Source organism: Scyliorhinus canicula, chromosome 4 (genome assembly GCF_902713615.1).
Source record: "Scyliorhinus canicula chromosome 4, sScyCan1.1, whole genome shotgun sequence".
Taxonomy (NCBI): Eukaryota; Metazoa; Chordata; class Chondrichthyes; order Carcharhiniformes; family Scyliorhinidae; genus Scyliorhinus; species Scyliorhinus canicula.
Window position 1 is genome coordinate 230,551,411 of NC_052149.1, and position 17,336 is coordinate 230,568,746.

General features: G+C 51.5%; 1 protein-coding gene across 1 annotated transcript in view; it reads right to left on the reverse strand.

Moving 5' to 3' along the window:
• Window positions 1–17,336, reverse strand: part of LOC119965442 (calcium/calmodulin-dependent protein kinase type II subunit alpha) — a 123,549-nt gene that overhangs the window by 86,366 nt on the left and 19,847 nt on the right. The window contains exon 2 of the mRNA XM_038796226.1: window positions 17,045–17,099. The gene's annotated coding sequence lies outside the window, so the exon portion shown is untranslated. The remainder of the gene's footprint in view (window positions 1–17,044; window positions 17,100–17,336) is intronic.

Here is a 17,336-nt window from a genome sequence, read left to right on the forward strand (position 1 = left end):
TCCCTCTACACTGTGCCCATCAAACACTCCCAGGGCAGGTACAGCACGGGGTTAGATACAGAGTAAAGCTCCCTCTACACTGTGCCCATCAAACACTCCCAGGACAGGTACAGCACAGGGTTAGATACAGAGTAAAGCTCCCCCGACACTGTCTCCATGAAACACTCCCAGGACAGGTACAGCACGGGGTTAAATACAGAGTAAAGCTCTCCCTACATTGTTCCCATTAAACACTTCCAGGATAGGTTCAGCACAGGGTTAGATACAGAGTAAAGCTCTCTCTACACTGTCCCCATCAAACACTCCCAGGATAGGTTCAGCACGGGGTTAAATGCAGAGTCAATCTTCCTTTACACTGTCCCCATCAAACACTCCCTAGACAGGTACAAAGTAAAGCTCTCTCTGCACTGCCCCCATCACACACCCCTGTCAGCATCAACTGGTCTTTTCTAGTGCGTCAACGAGGTGGTTCGGCATGTCCACATTAACCCTTACCAACTTTTACAGATGCACCAAAGAAAGCATCCTATCGGGCTGCATCACAGCCTGGTATGGCAACTGCTTGGCCATAGACTGCATGAAACTTCAGAGAGTCGTGAACACCGCCCAGTCCATCATACGAACCTGCCTCTCATCCATTGACTCCATCTACACCTCCCGCTGCCTGGGGAAAGCGGGCAGCATAATCAAGGATCCCTCCCACCCGGCTTACTCACTTTTCCAACTTCTTCCATCGGGCAGGAGATAGAGAAGTCTGAGAACACGCACGAACAGATTCATAAACAGCTTCTTCCCCACTGTCATCAGACTCCTAAATGACCCTCTTATGGACTGACCTCATTAACACTGCACCCTGCATTCTTCACCCGATGCCGGTGTTTTGTAGTTCCATTGTATACCTTGTTTGTCCTATTATGTATTTTCTTTTCTTCCCATGTACTTAATGATCTGTTGATCTGCTCGCTGAAAAATACTTTTCACTGTACCTCGGTACACATGAAAATAAACAAAATCCAAATCCAAACACTCCCGAGACAGAGCACGGGGTTAGGTACAGAGTAAAGCTCCCTCTACACTGTCCCCATCAAACTCTCCCAGGACAGGTACAGCACGGGGTTAGATACAGAGTAAAGCTCCCTCTACACTGTGCCCATCAAACACTCCCAGGGCAGGTACAGCACGGGGTTAGATACAGAGTAAAGCTCCCTCTACACTGTGCCCATCAAACACTCCCAGGATAGGTACAGCACGGGGTTAGATACAGAGTAAAGCTCCCACTACACTGTCCCCATCAGACACTCCCAGGACAGGTACAGCACGTGGTTAGATACAGAGTAAAGCTCCCTCTACACTGTCCCCATCAAACACACCCAGGACAGGTACAGCACGGGGTTAGGTACACAGTAAAGCTCTCTCGACATTGTCCCCATCAACACTCCCAGGACAGGTACAGCACGGGGTTAGATACAGAGTAAAGCTCCCTCTACACTGTCCCCATCAAACACTCCCAGGACAGGTACAGCACGGGGTTAGATACAGAGTAAAGCTCCCACTACACTGTCCCCATCAAACACTCCCAGGACAGGTACAGCACGGGGTTAGATACAGAGTAAAGCTCCCTCTACACTGTCCCCATCAAACACTCCCAGGACAGGTACAGCACGGGGTTAGATACAGAGTAAAGCTCTCTCGACATTGTCCCCATCAACACTCGCAGGACAGGTACAGCATGGGGTTAGATACAGAGTAAAGCCCCCTCTACAGTGTCCACATCAAACACTCCCAGGACAGGTACAGCACGGGGTTAGATACAGAGTAAAGCTCCCTCGACACTGTCCCCGTCAAACACTCCCAGGACAGGTACAGCACAGATTGGATTGGATTGGATTTGTTTATTTTCATGTGTACTGAGGTACAGTGAAAAGTATTTTTCTGCGAGAGCTCAACAGATCATTAAGTACATGGGAAGAAAAGGGAATAAAAGAAAATACATAATAGAAGCTGTTTTTGAGTCTGTTCATGCGTGTTCTCAGACTTCTGTATCTCCTGCCCGATGGAAGAAGTTGGAAGAGTGAGTAAGCCGGGTGGGAGGGATCCTTGATTATGCTGCCTGCTTTCCCTCGGCAGCGGGAGGTGTAGATGGAATCAATGGATGGGAGGCAGGTTTGTGTGATGGACTGGGCGGTATTCACGACTCTCTGAAGTTTCTTACGGTCCTGGGCCGAGCAGTTGCCATACCAGGCTGTGATGCAGCCCCAAAGGATGCTTTCCTTAGTGCATTTGTAAAAGTTGGTAAGGGTTGTCATAATATACATCTATGTATATAATGGAGTGCAGACAGGCAGTGACTGACACACAGGGTGACCAGTAAGCACACAGAACACAGCAGCCAATCACCAGATAGGATACGACCACTATAAAGCCAGAGGGCACTGGGTTTCCCGCTCTCTCGGGACCCAGCTACTGAGACAGTCAGAGCTCGTGAGCTAGCCAGTGCAAAACCATGCTGTAGCTAGTAAGTCTGGTCAGGCTAGTACTAGGTCTCCAGTCAGTCAGTATAGTGTCAACCCACAGTTGAACATGTATATTAGTTAAGACGTTAAATAAAATCATGTTGCATCATGGTACCAGTGAGTGATACTGCAATTTGATGGACCTACCTTGAGTGAATCAGCGTTGGCCAGCAAACAGCCATCCGGTGACATGGAAAACATCCACCCTCCTCCTCATCTCCGTATCGCCGGCAACATTGGTGCAAATTGGAGTCAAAAGTTCCAACTATATATCGAATCCACTGACCTCGAGGCCGCATCGGACGCCAGGAAGATCGCACTATTCCTCTCCACAGCCGGGGACCACGCCATCCACATCTACAACTCCCTTACATTCGCTGAAGGCGAAGACAAGACGAAATTTAAAACAGTCCTGGTGAAGTTCGACAGCCACTGCGACATTGAGGTGAATGAGAGCTTTGAACGGTACATTTTCCAGCAGAGGCCTCAGGGTAAGGATGAACCTTTTCAGTCCTTTTTGACCCATCTCCGCATCCTCGCGCAGTCATGTAACTGTGACTCGACAGCTGATTCCATGATCCGGGATCAGATCGTTTTCGGGGTCCACTCCGATTCCCTTCTCCAGCAGCTCCTGAAAGTCAAGCAGCTCACCCTCACCATCACCATCGAGCCATGCGTTGTCCACGAACATGCTAACAATCGGTACTCCCACATCAGGGCGGCAGAAAATGCAAAGCTAGCCTTCCACGAGGCGGAACGGGTGCAGGCTATCGCACAAATGCAGGGCCTAAGCATTGACGAGAGTGGCCATTTTGCACGCTTTTTCTGGGCCCCTGCGAATGCGCGCCACGACTGAGGGGACGGCAAGACCGATGACCAGAGTGCGCAGGTGTGAATGTCGTTCGACCACACTGCGCATGCGCGATAGCGCACGGAACGCGCTGACGTTGGCATCATGACGTGTCCGAATTGTGGCTCCACCCATTTAAAGCGGCAATGTCCGGCAAAGGCACGACGCTGTCTCCAGTGTGGCAAGCTTGGCCACTACGCAGCCCTTTGCAGATCTGCTCCACTGCCCAGCAGCCAGCGAACCCAGCCACGGCGCAGACGTGTCCGTTCAATACAGCAGGCCATGCCAGATCCGACCCCGACAGCCCAACAGATCATGATGCTGAGTGCCTCAAATCCCCATACCAGGTGGACATCATTATGAAGCATGCGCTGGCTTTCTCCAAGATAGTGAAGCACCTCCCGATCCTCAGCCCGGATCCCGACGATGAGTGGTGTGCTGTCCTCACAGTCAACAAGGCTCACATCCGGCGCATCGGCGAACCTGATCTCGAAATCCAATTTCGACACCATCCGCGTCAGACCAAGTATTCTTCCACCGGCCTGCCAGCTCCTTGACTATGATGGCAATGCCATTGCTGCCGGTGGCTCGTGCCAACTCGGAGTGTCCAATAAGTCAATTAAAGCGACGCTGCGGTTTGAGATTGTAGGACCTGACAGAGCTTCCCTGCTCGGTGCTCAGGCCTGCAAACTCCTGAACCTGGTTCAGCGAGTCCGCACGTCATCGTCACAGGCGACGGCCTCACCTGATGAAAACTTCCAGGCTGATATTGATGACATCATCATGCAGTACCACAGCGTGTTTGACGGAATGGGCACACTCCCATACCGATACAAAACCCTGCTCAAACCGAACGCCACCCCTGTAATTCACGCACCACGTTGGGTGCTGGCACCCCTCAAGGATCGCCTCAAGCAGCAATTACAGGACCTCCAGGACCAGGGCATCATATCGAAGGTCACAGAGCCCACAGACTGGGTCAGCTCCATGGTCTGCGTCAAGAAGCCATCAGGGGAGCTTCGGATCTGCATCAACCCCAAGGATCTAAACCGCAACATCATGAGGGAGCATTACCCGATACCAAAACTTGAAGAGTTGACCAGTGAGATGGCCCATGCCAAATTCTTTACGAAGCTGGACACCTCCAAGGGATTCTGGTAAATACAGCTGGACGCATCCAGACACAAGCTGTGCACATTCAATGCCCCGTTCAGTCACTACTGCTACAACCGGATGCCCTTTGGCATCATCTCTGCCTCAGAGGTATTTCACCACATCATGGAACAGATGATGGAGGATATCGAGGGGGTGCGAGTGTATTTTGACGATGTCATCATCTGGTCCATCACTCCCCAAGAACACATCGCTCGCCTCAAACAGGTATTCCAGAGAATCCATGAGCACGGTCTCCAACTCAACAGGGCCAAGTTCTTGTTCGGTCAATCAGATATCAAATTCCTTGGTGTCCACATCTCGCAGCAAGGCGTGCGGCCAGATGCTGACAAGGTTTCGGAGATCAACGCCATGAAGACCCCGGAGGACACGAAGGCGGTCCTCCACTTTCTTGGAATGGTCAACTTCCTAGGGAAATTCATTCCCAATATGGCGTCCCACACCACGGCCCTCCGCCATCTCGTCAAAAAGTCGACGGAATTCCAGTGGCTGCCCGCGCATGAAGAGGAATGGCGCGAGCTGAGGAAAAAGCTCACCACAGCCCCGGTTCTGGCATTCTTCGACCCAACCAAGGAGACCAAGATATCCACTGACGCAAGCCTGGACGGCATTGGGGCGGTGCTTCTCCAACGGGATGACTCCTCGTCCTGGGCTCCAGTGGCGTATGCCTCCAGAGCCATGACGCCCACTGAGCAACAGTACGCTCAGACTGAGAAGGAATGTCTGGGTCTCCTAACGGGAATCGACAAGTTTCACGACTATGTGTCTGGCCTGCCAAATTTCACGGCAGAGACGGACCACGGGCCACTAGTCCACATAATACAGAAGGATTTAAATGACATGACGTCTCGGTTACAGCAAATCCTTCTTAAGCTACGCCGCTATGACTTTGAACTTGTCGACACGCCAGGCAAGGACCTCATTGTCGCAGACGCCCTTTCCAGGTCCATTACCACACCGTGTGAACAAACTGACTTCAGCTGCCACATTGACACGCAGGTGCAATTGTGCGCCACCGACCTGCTGACCTCTGATGAGGGGGTGATCCAGATTCGTGAGGAAATGGCCAAGGATCCTCTGCTGCGGCGAGTGATGCAGCACCTTACAAATGGTTGGCAGAAGGGACAATGTCCCCAGTTCTACAACGTCAAGGACGACCTGACGGTGGTGGACGGCATCCTCCTGAAGCTCAACAGGATTGTGATTCCGCAGAGCATGCGAGCTATGGTGCTCGGCCAACTCCATGAGGGTCACCTTGGGGTCGAGAAATGCCGACGCAGAGCTCGAGAGGCAGTCTATTGGCCGGGCATCAGCCAGGGCATTGCCAACATGGTCCTCAACTGCCCTACATGTCAGAAATTTCAGCCAGCTCAACCCAAAGAAACTTTGCGCCAACATGAGATAGTGACCTCTCCATGGTCCAAAGTCGGTGTCGACCTTTCCCACGCCAAAGGGCGTGACTATGTCTTCCTGGTCGACTACTTCTCCAGTTACCCAGAAGTGGTGAAACTGTTCGACCTCACGTCGAAGGCAGTGATTAAAGCCTGCAAAGAAACGTTCGCCAGGCATGGGATACCGCTCACGGTGATGAGTGACAACGGTCCCTGTTTTTACAGCCAGGAATGGTCTGATTTTGCATCCTTATACAACTTCCGTCACGTTACCTCCAGCCCCCATTACCCGCAGTCAAACGGGAAGGCCGAAAAGGGGGTCCATATTGTTAAGAGATTGCTATGCAAGGCTGCAGACTCCGACTTCAACCTGGCCCTGCTGGCATTCAGGGCAACCCCGCTGTCCACTGGGTTGTCTCCAGCGCAGATGCTCATGAATCGCACTCTGCGAACCACGGTTCCAGCCATCCATGTTCCAGACCGTGACCACCTCACGGTCATACAAAAGATGCAGCAGTCTCGGGCCCGACAGAAATCCGCTTACGCCGCTCATGCCAGGGATCTCCCCGAGCTGGTCCCAACTGATCGTGTCCGTGTACAGCTGCCTGACGGAGGCTGGTCAGCCACAGCTGTGGTGGTCAAGCAAGTGGCCCCGAGATCGTTCCTCGTCCACATGGCTGATGGTTCCTTGCTACGACGCAACAGATGGGCACTGCGCAGAGTTCCACGCCCGCCACCTGACCGAGATGCTCCGCCATGCACTATGCTTCCTCCGGACGTGCCCTACCACGAGGCCACCGATCTACCAGCAAACCTGCCGGCCCCTGCGACCACCGCATTGGCAGCGGTCCCACCTATCCAAGTGCAGGCAGCCCCTGATCCACCCTTGCGGAGATCAACCAGAATTCGTCGCCCACCACAAAGACTAGCTATATAGACTGAACTTTTGTACATCGTGTTACCTCATCGTTTTGACCTCTGTAAATATCGTTTTACCGTTCCATCTGCCCTATATCTGCACTAGCGACACCTTCCTATGTATTTAAGTTCATTTGAACACATTCTGTATATAGTCACGCACATATACATATCCCCACACACACGCACCTTAATATTTATTACCTAAAAAAAAGGGGGCATATGTCATAATATACAGCAGCACGGTAGCATTGTGGATAGCACAATCGCTTCACAGCTCCAGGGTCCCAGGTTCGATTCTGGCTTGGGTCACTGTCTGTGCGGAGTCTGCACATCCTCCCCGTGTCTGCGTGGGTTTCCTCCGGGTGCTCCGGTTTCCTCCCACAGTCCAAAGATGTGCAGGTTAGGTGGATTGGCCATGCTAAATTGCCCTTAGTGTTGGGTGGGGTTACTGTGTTATGGGGATAGGGTGGAGGTGTTAACCTTGGGCAGGGTGCTCTTTCCAGGAGCCGGTGCAGACTCGATGGGCCGAATGGCCTCCTTCTGCATTGTAAATTCTATGTCTATGTCATAATGGAGTGCAGGCAGGCAGTGATTGACACACAGGATGACCAGTAAGCACACAGAACACAGCAGCCAATCACCAGACAGGACACGACCACTATAAAGCCAGAGGGCACTAGGTTTCCCGCTCTCTCTGGACCCACCCACTGAGACAGTCAGAGCTCATGAGCTAGCCAGTGCCAACACCATGCGGTAGCTAGTAAGTCTGGTCAGGCTAGTACTAGGTCTCCAGTCAGTCAGGATAGTGTCAACCCACAGTTGAACATGTACATTAGTTAACACATTAAATAAAATCGTGTTGCATCTTATCCAGTGTTAGAGGTCTTCTCTCGCTACATTGCATCAAGTGCAGTCCATGTCGACCCAGCCTGTCTAACACATCAAGGGTTAATGTGGACATGCCGAATTTCCTTAGTTTCCTGTGGACGTATAGGCGCTGTTGTGCTTTCTTGGTGGTGGCGTCAATGTGGGTGGACCAGGACAGATTTTTGGAGATGTGCACCCCCACGAATTTGAAACTGCTAACCATCTCCACCCCATCCCTGTTGATGCTGACAGGGGTGTGTACAGTACTTTGCTTCCTGAAGTCAATGACCAGCTCTTTAGTTTTGTAGGCATTGAGGGAGAGATTGTTGTCGCTACACCACTCCACTAGGTTCTCTATCTCCTTCCTGGGGTTAGATACAGAGTAAAGCTCCCTCTACATTGTCCCCATCAAACACTCCCAGGATAGGTACAGCACGGGGTTAGATACAGAGTAAAGCTCCCTCTACATTGTCCCCATCAAACACTCCCAGGACAGGTACAGCACGGGGTTAGATACAGAGTAAAGCTCCCTCTACACTGTCCCCATCAGACACTCCCAGGACAGGTACAGCACGGGGTTAGATACAAAGTAAAGCTGTCTCTACACTGCCCCCATCAAACACTCCAGGACAGGTACAGCACGGGGTTAGATACAAAGTAAAGCTGTCTCTACACTGCCCCCATCAAACACTCCAGGACAGGTACAGCATGGGGTTAGATACAGAGTAAAGCTCCCTCTACACTGCCCCCATCAAACACTCCCAGGACAGGTACAGCATGGGGTTAGATACAGAGTAAAGCTCCCTCTACACTGTCCCCATCAAACACTCCCAGGACAGGTACAGCACGGAGTTAGATACAGAGTAAAGCTCCCTCTGCACTGTCCCCATCAAACACTCCCAGGACAGGTACAGCACGGGGTTAGATACAAAGTAAAGCTCCCTCTACACTGTCCCCATCAAACACTCCCAGGACAGGTACAGCACGGCGTTAGATACAGAGTAAAGCTCCCTCCACACTGTCCCCATCAATTACTCCCAGGACAGGTACAGCACGGGGTTAGATACAGAGTAATGCTCCCTCTACTCTGTCCCCATCAAACACTCCCAGGATAGGTTCAGCACGGGGTTAAATGCAGAGTCAATCTTCCTTTACACTGTCCCCATCAAACACTCCCTAGACAGGTACAAAGTAAAGCTCCCTCTACACTGCCCCCATTACACACCCCTGTCAGCATCAGAGTACCAGAGTAAAGCTCCCTCGACACTGCTGTGTGGTTTACCCTGGAATTTCAAAAGTGTTCCCGACAATCCCGTCCAACACTTTCCAGGTCTCATCCCAATTCATGGAATTTTCAAGTGAGATTACGAAATTAACATTCCTACGAAATTACAGGTGTGAACTGCGGAGTGAAGATTGGCTGTTTGGAATTCCACTGTGACACAGAACTGTTTCAATTGAGAACTAATATCACCTCTCTCGGCTCTCCGAGATGTCGCTGGTGAGTCACAAAGCAGAGGTAACCCAATTACATCAAATCCAAACCCAAATGGACAATGACAATGCTATGATTTATTCATTGTGCATTGAATAGTTCTTCTTCTTTCATTCTGAGGCTGAAAACAAATGGAGATGCAATCCAGAGCCAGCAGACGATATGAATATGTACGTGGGCTGAACAAATGGAATCCATTTGACTTGTTGATTCGACTCTTTCTGAAGGCTTATCATTAGTTTTCACTGCACGGACTCACTAACTACCATAATCTGCTGCCTGAGGCAGAGATAAAACCTATAAGAAAATAAAGGTAAATGAGCAAAACACTTGCTTGGTGCATGTCTAATACTCTGACACAAACAGCACGCCAAATTGCTGACATTCAACAATTACTTGCACTTATATTTCCCATTTCCAAACCCAGAACAATTCACAGGAGCAACTGTCAAACATAAAATTGATGGCAGGTCACAGGAGGTAACAATGCAGGTGACCAAAAACAAGTGAAAAGCATCTCAGAGAAGGACAGAAAGTGACAGAGGGAAACAAAGAGAGAGAGAGAGAGAGGCAGAGAGAAAGAGACAGAGGGAGACAAAGAAAGAGAGAGAGGCAGAGAGAGAGGCAGAGGGAGAGAGAGAGGCAGAGAGAGAGAGGGAGACAGAGAGAGAGAGGCTAGCTGCTCACGTTAATATGCAGATTTGCCAAATTAGGATCCTGCCCCTTGTGGGCATTATTCAGATCATTTTGTCTCGTGCAATCCAATTAGGCCTCGTGAGGCGTGGCGAGCTGGGTAAATTATACAAGAAGCCTCTCTCAGAATTTACCATCCGCGCCGCCCCCCCCCCCCCCCCCCCCCCCCCCCCCCCCCCCCCACCACCCCAAGTTCGGGCATGACGTGGCCATTAGATTTCACCCAGGAGAGAAAGACAGAGGGAGAGAAGGAGACTGAGAGAGGGGGAGAGAGACGAGAGAGAGGGAGACAGAGGGGAGAGAGAGACAGAGTAAGACAGATAGGGACAGAGAGAGGGGGATACAGAATAGAACGTAGAACAGTACAGCACAATGATGTGTTGGCTAGTGTAGACTTGAGAGATGAAGACACTTCCAACACAGATGAACGTTCAACTCAATTTTATTAACTACTTCTAACTAACTAACTATGAGGGGCAGCAGGGTAGCACGGTGGTTAGCATAAATGCTTCACAGCTCCAGGGTCCCAGGTTCGATTCCCGGCTGGGTCACTGTCTGTGTGGAGTCTGCACGTCCTCCCCCTGTGTGCGTGGGTTTCCTCCGGGTGCTCCGGTTTCCTCCCACAGTCCAAAGATGTGCGGGTTAGGTGGATTGGCCATGCTAAATTGCCCGTAGTGCCCTAATAAAAGTAAGGTTAAGGGGGGGTTGTTGGGTTACGGGTATAGGGTGGATACGTGGGTTTGAGTAGGGTGATCATGGCTCGGCACAACATTGAGGGCCGAAGGGCCTGTTCTGTGCTGTACTGTTCTATGTTCTATGTTCTAACACACGATGACTGTGGGTCTAAATAATGCTAACTTGAACTAGAGACCTTAGCCTTGTCTGAACCAGTTGATTCTCTCAGCACGTGTTGTGAGTCTGTGCTGGGCTGGATGAGTTCTTGTTACACTCAGAGGCAGCACCCAGAATGAGCGGGAACCGTGGTGCCCTCTGCCTTTATAGTATGTGTATTCTAACTGGTGATTGGCTGTGGTGTTTGCACATGTTGATTGGTCCCTGTGTGTGTCCATCAGTGTGTGTCTGCACCATGATATATTGGTATATATTATGACATCCCCCCTTTTATAAAAAAATGTTGATCTAGGCATGTGCTAATAAATAGTGTAGGTGTGGAGAATGTACCTAGCTATGTGTGAGGTGCAGAGACATATGTACAAAGCTATATACAGGGAACAAGACTATTTACAGAGGAAGGTGCCTGGTGCAGATGACTACCATGAACTGGAACAACCAACGATTCTATTTACAAATCACTGGATAATGAATGCAACAATAAAGGATATAGGAAGAAGAACATTTCAAAAAGTCCACATGTGTACAGAGTTCATAAGTTCAGTCTCTGAGGTGGGCGACAAACTCTGGTTGACCGCCTCAAGGGTGGGGCAATGGCTGGCTGCTCAGGAGCCGGGAGGGCAGCATTACTGTCAGGGGCAGGCAGAGCAACCGGAAGCGCCACACAGTCCACGGCGGGATCAGTAGAAGAGCTGGTCGGAGGATCCCGTGACGACCCTGGAACCAGGCGAAGAGCACGCCTGTTGTGGTGCCGAATGGATCCATCCGGTAAGCGGACCAGGAAGGATCGGGGGGCCACCTGCTTTAGAACCACAGTAGGCACAGACCAGCCACCATCCGGGAGGTGGATGCGAACCTTGTCGCGTGGATGGATGTCAGGAAGGTCAGCAGCCCGTGAGTCGTATGAGGTTTTCTGCTGCAGTTGAGACATGTGCATGCGGTGGAGCACGGGGACATGGTCGAGGTTGGGAGTGAGAATTGATGGCACCGTCATTCTGAGGGTGCGGTTCATTATCAGCTGAGCAGGCGACAGGCCGGTGGAGAGCGGGGCGGAGCGATAGGCTGGCAGAGCAAGATGGAAATCTGAGCCGGCGTCGGCGGCCTTGTTGAGGAGCCGCTTAACGATGTGGACCCCCTTATCCGCCTTCCCATTGGATTGGGGGTCGTGCTGGAAATTGTAGTGTCGGGCGAAGCCGGCCCATTCCTGGCTCGCAAAACAGGGGCCATTGTCTGACATGACCGTCAGCGAAATACCATGTTGGCAAATAGGAGGCTGCAAACTGGACGTGAGCGTCTATTTGGCAAATGAAGCCGTCATGATCACATGGAGTTGTGATTGACCTTGAGAGTGCATCGGCAACGGCAAGGTCTTTGCCCGGGGTATAGATCAGTTGAAAATCGTACCTGCGCAGCTTGAGTAAGATCCGCTGGGGGCGAGGCATCATACCATTCAAGTCCTTCTTGATAATATTTACAAGGGGGCGGTGGTCTGTTTCAACCGTGAGCTGCGGAAGTCCATAGACGTAATCGTGGAACTTCACGACTCCAGTGAGAAGGCCGAGACACTCTTTCTCGAATTGCGCATAGCGCTGCTCTGTGGGAGTCAGCGCCCGCGCCGCATATGCAACGGGGGCCCATGACGAGGCCTCGTCTCGTTGCAGGAGCACGGCACCAATGCCCGACTGACTGGCATCAGTAGAGATTTTGGTCTCTTTGGTCGGGTCGAAAAAGGCCAACACTGGGGCCGTGGAAAGCTTGGCCTTCAGCTCCTGCCATTCACGCTCGTTAGCAGGGAGCCAATGGAAATCTGTGGTTTTGCAAATCAAGTCTCTGAGGGCCGTGGTGTGTGAGGCAAGATTCGGGATGAACTTCCCGAGGAAATTCACCATACCCAGGAACTGGAGAACCGCTTTCTTGTCCTCGGGCGTCTTCATGGACGTGATTGCAGCAATCTTGTCCTCGATCGGACGCACCCCCTGGTGGGAGATGTGATCCCCCAGAAACTTGATACTCGACTGGCCGAAGGAACATTTGGCCCTATTGAGGCAGAGGCCGTGTTCGTGGATGCGCCTGAAAACACGCTGAAGGCGGGCAATGTGTTCCTGCGGGTGGTCGACCAGATGACAATGTCGTCGACATTCACCCGGATGCCGTCGATCCCCTCCATCATCTGCTCCATGATCCGGTGGAAAACTTTGGACGCAGAAATGATGCCGAATGGCATCCAGTTGTAGCAGAACCTGCCAAAGGGTGTGTTAAACGTAAACAGCTTCCTGCTTGACTCATCTAGTTGGATCTGCCAGAAACCCTTCGAGGCATCCAGTTTTGAGAATAGTTTGGCGTGGGCCATCTTGGACGTGAGCTCCTCACGTTTCGGAATCGGGTAGTGCTCCCGCATGATATTCTGATTTAAATCTTTAGGATCAATACAGATCCGCAGCTCGCCGGACGGCTTCTTGACACAGACCATGGAGCTTACCCAGTCTGTGGGTTCCGTGACCCTAGAGATGACTCCTTGGTCCTGGAGGTCCTGGAGCTGTTGCTTGAGGCGGTCCTTGAGGGGCGCTGGGACTCTGCGAGGTGCGTGAACGACAGGCGTGGCGTTGGGCTTGAGTAAGATTTTGTACGTGTAGGGGAGCGTGCCCATGCCTTCGGAAACATCATGGTATTGCTGGATGATGGAGTCGAGCTGTGCCCTGAAGTCTGTGTCAGAGGATGCAGACACATCGCTTGAAGAGAGAGAGTGTACTCTCTGCACTAAGTGGAGCAGCTTGCATGCCTGCGAACCAAGCAAGGAGGCTTTTGAGGCAGCAACAATCTCGAACGGGAGAATGGCTGTGTGAGCACGATGTGTCACCTCAAGGCGGCAGGAGCCGCTGGCGGCGATGGCATTGCCATTGTAGTCCAGCAATTTACACGCAGATGGCAGGACAGCAGGCTGTACGCAGAGCTTGCGTAAATCAGACGACGCGATGAGATTGGCAGAAGTGCCAGTGTCCAGTGGAACCTGACAGGGCACCGGTTGACCGTAAGGGTGGCACACCACTCATCATCCTGGCTGACGCTGTGGACGTGGACAGGTTCAGTGCCACGGTTGGGGGACATCCTGTTAGTAGTAATAACGCCGATTTGGAACGGGACCTGTGGGTCATTGCAGGCACAGTCGGAATCAAGGTCTGGAGTAGGTTCATTGATGGCAGGCTGGATAGCCCTGACGTCTCTGTGGGGCTGGGTGGACCTTCAAAAAACAGCAGGCAGGGAAGATCTGCACATTGCAGCGTAGTGGCCTCGTTTGCCACACTGCAGGCAGCGTCGGGACTTTGCGGGATGTTGCCGCTTTAAGTGGGCGGAGCCGCATTTGCCGCACGCCGGAGTGTCGGGACGTTCGTCGCGCCACCGCACATACGCGGTGCGATCCAGCGTAGCGCGCAACTGCGCGAAGCGGTCCGTGACGTCAGCGCGCTCGCTGCGTGTGGACGCGGGACTCCGCGAAAAACATGCGGAATGACCGCCATCATTCAGGTCCGGAGCCTGAAGAGATTTTATCATCTGGACCCGTTCTGCCTCGTAGAGGGCTTGCCGCGCCGTTTCAGCAGCCTAGATGCACGAGTAAGGCGTGGAGGCATGTTCATGAAGTACACAGGTCTCAATGGCCGTGGAGAGAGTGAGCTGCTTTACTTTTAGTAGCTGCTGGAGCAGGGGCTCAGATTGAACACCAAAAACAATCTGGTCACGGAGCATGGAGTCGGAGGTGGACCCATAGTTGCAGGGCTGCGCAAGGACGCGGAGGTGGGTAATGAAGGACTGGAAAGGCTCGTCCTTACCCTGAGTTCTCTGCTGAAACATGTATCTCTCAAAGCTCTCATTGACCTCGACCGCGCAGTGGCTGTCGAACTTCAGAATTATGGTCTTGAAATTCGATTTGTCCTCCCCCTCATCGAAGGTGAGCGAGTTGTGAATGTGCAGAGCATGGTCACCGGCTGTGAAGAGGAAGAGAGCAATCTTACGTGCGTCCGAGGCAGCTTCCAGGTCCCTGGCTTCGAGGTACAGCTGGAAGCGCTGTTTGAAAAGTTTCCAGTTGGAGCCCAGATTCCCTGCAATGCGGAGAAGCGGCGGTGGGCGAACGGAGTCCATTCTGTGGGATGACACGAGACTGGTGGAAGGCAGATCACTGAAGGGTAGGTCTCAGAAGTGCGAGCATCCCTCAACTCCTGGTATCATGATGTGTTGGCTTGTGTAGGCTTGAGAGATGAACAGCCACTTCGAACATAGATGAACGTTCAACTCAATTTTATTAACTACTTCTAACTAACTAACATACGATGACTGTGGGCCTAAATAATGCTAACTTGAACTAGAGACCTAAGCCTTGTCTGAACCAATTGATTCTCTCAGCACGTGTTGTAAGTCTGCGCTGGGCTGGATGAGTTCCTGTTACACTCAGAGGCAGCACCCAGAATGAGCGGGAACCGTGGTGCCCTCTGCCTTTATAGTGTGTGTATTCTAACTGGTGATTGGCTGCGGTGTTTGTACTTGTTGATTGGTCCCTGTGTGTGTCCATCAGTGTGTGTCTGCAGCATGATATATTGGTATATATTATGACACACAGAACAGGCCCTTTGGCCCTCGATGTTGTGCCGAGCCTTGTCTGAAACCAAGATCAAGCTATCCCACTCCCTGTCATTCTGGTGTGCTCCATGTGCCTATCCAATAACCGCTTGAAAGTTCCTAAAGTGTCCGACTCCACTATCACAGCAGGATAGAGACAGAGAAAAACAGAGGGAGACACGGGGAGAGACATAGAGAGAGATACAAATAAAGGTGGAGAAAGACTGAGAGAGAAAGACAAGGTGGGAGACAGAGAGAGAAATAGAGAGCAAGCAAGGCAGGGGGAGAGATACAGAGAGAGACAGAGGGAGACAGAGGGGGAGGGAGCCAGAAAGAATGAGACAGAGGGGGAGAGAGCTCGAGAACCAGAGAGAGGGAGAAAGAGGGAGAGAGAAACAGACAGAGAGAGGGAGACAGCGGGGGAGAGAGAGAGAGAGAGAGAGCAAGAGAGACAGAGGGGGAGAGAGACATTGAGAGAGGGGGAGAGAGACAGAGGGAGGTGAGGGAGAGAGAGAGGCAGAGAGAGACAGAGGGAAGAGAGAGAGAGAGTATCCACATAACCCTCGATTCCCTCACTGATTAAAAATCTGCCTCTCTCAGTCTTGAACATACTTAACAACCCAGCCTCCACAGCTCTCTACGGTAAAGAATTCCACAGATTCACTATCCTCTTGAGAGAAGAAATTCATCCTCATCTCTGTGGGTGACCGCTTGCTCTGAGATGCTGCCCTCTGGTCCCAGACTCTCCCACAAGGGGAAACAACCTCTCATCATCGACCCTGTCAAAACCCCAGAGAATCCGATTTGTCTCAATAAGGTCACCTGTCATTCAGAGAGCGAGAAACAGAGAGGAGAGAGAAAGAGAGAATGTGAGAGAGGGAGGCAGAGACGAATAAGATTATGTGTTCTGTCGCCGGGGGCCCAGACAACTCCAAACTAGGTCATCAAATCTGGAGTAAAGGGATGGGGTATGCAGAAGAGGACAGTGTTGGAGGAAAGCAGGAGTTATGAAGATTGACAGGCTGGTGGTGGTAACCGAGATAGGGAGGGCCAAAGTCAGAATGGGACTTTCAGCATCGTGTGGCTCAGTACTTTCCATTCACTGCATTTAATAAAACGTTAAACATAAATGCTGATTTATTTTTCTATCTTTTATATATTACCCACAAACTCTCCGACAGTGCAGCACTCCTTCAGTACTGACCCTCTGACAGTGCAGCACTCCCTCAGTACTGACCCTCTGACAGTGCAGCACTCCCTCAGTACTGACCCTCTGACAGTGTGGCACTCCCTCAGTACTGACCCTCTGACAGTGCAGCACTCCCTCAGTACTGACCCTCTGACAGTGCAGCACTCCCTCAGTACTGACCCACTGACAGTGCAGCACTCCCTCAGTACTGACCCTCTGACAGTGCAGCACTCCCTCAGTACTGACCCTCTGACAGTGCAGCTCTCCCTCAGTACTGACCCTCTGACAGTGCAGCACTCCCTCAGTACTGACCCTCTGACAGTGCAGCACTCCCTCAGTCCTGACCCTCTGACAGTTCCTGACCTCTGTCTCAGAGGTGATAGAGCTGGCCAAGTTTGCTGAATGACACCTTGGAATGTATCGCTGGAATAAATAAGCAATCGAGCGTGACTGTTAAATGATAAGTTGTTTAAAAAGTGCTGTTCTACTTACAAGTCAAAGATCAGGTAGTGGTGACCCTCCTCAGATATGCTGTCATGCAATCTCACTGTAAGATAAAGAAGAACAATAATGATGAATAAATGGGACAAGTGAGTTGTCCCATTGAGACCCCAGTGCAATGAATCAGTACTGTCCCCACCACTTACACCATTGGATCATTGTTACAGTACAGCAGGCCATTCAGTCAAAGGGCTTTGACAAAGCGTCATCTGGCCTCAAAACATTTGCTCTTTTCTCTCCCTACGGATGCTGCCAGACCTGCTGAGATTTTCCAGCATTTTAT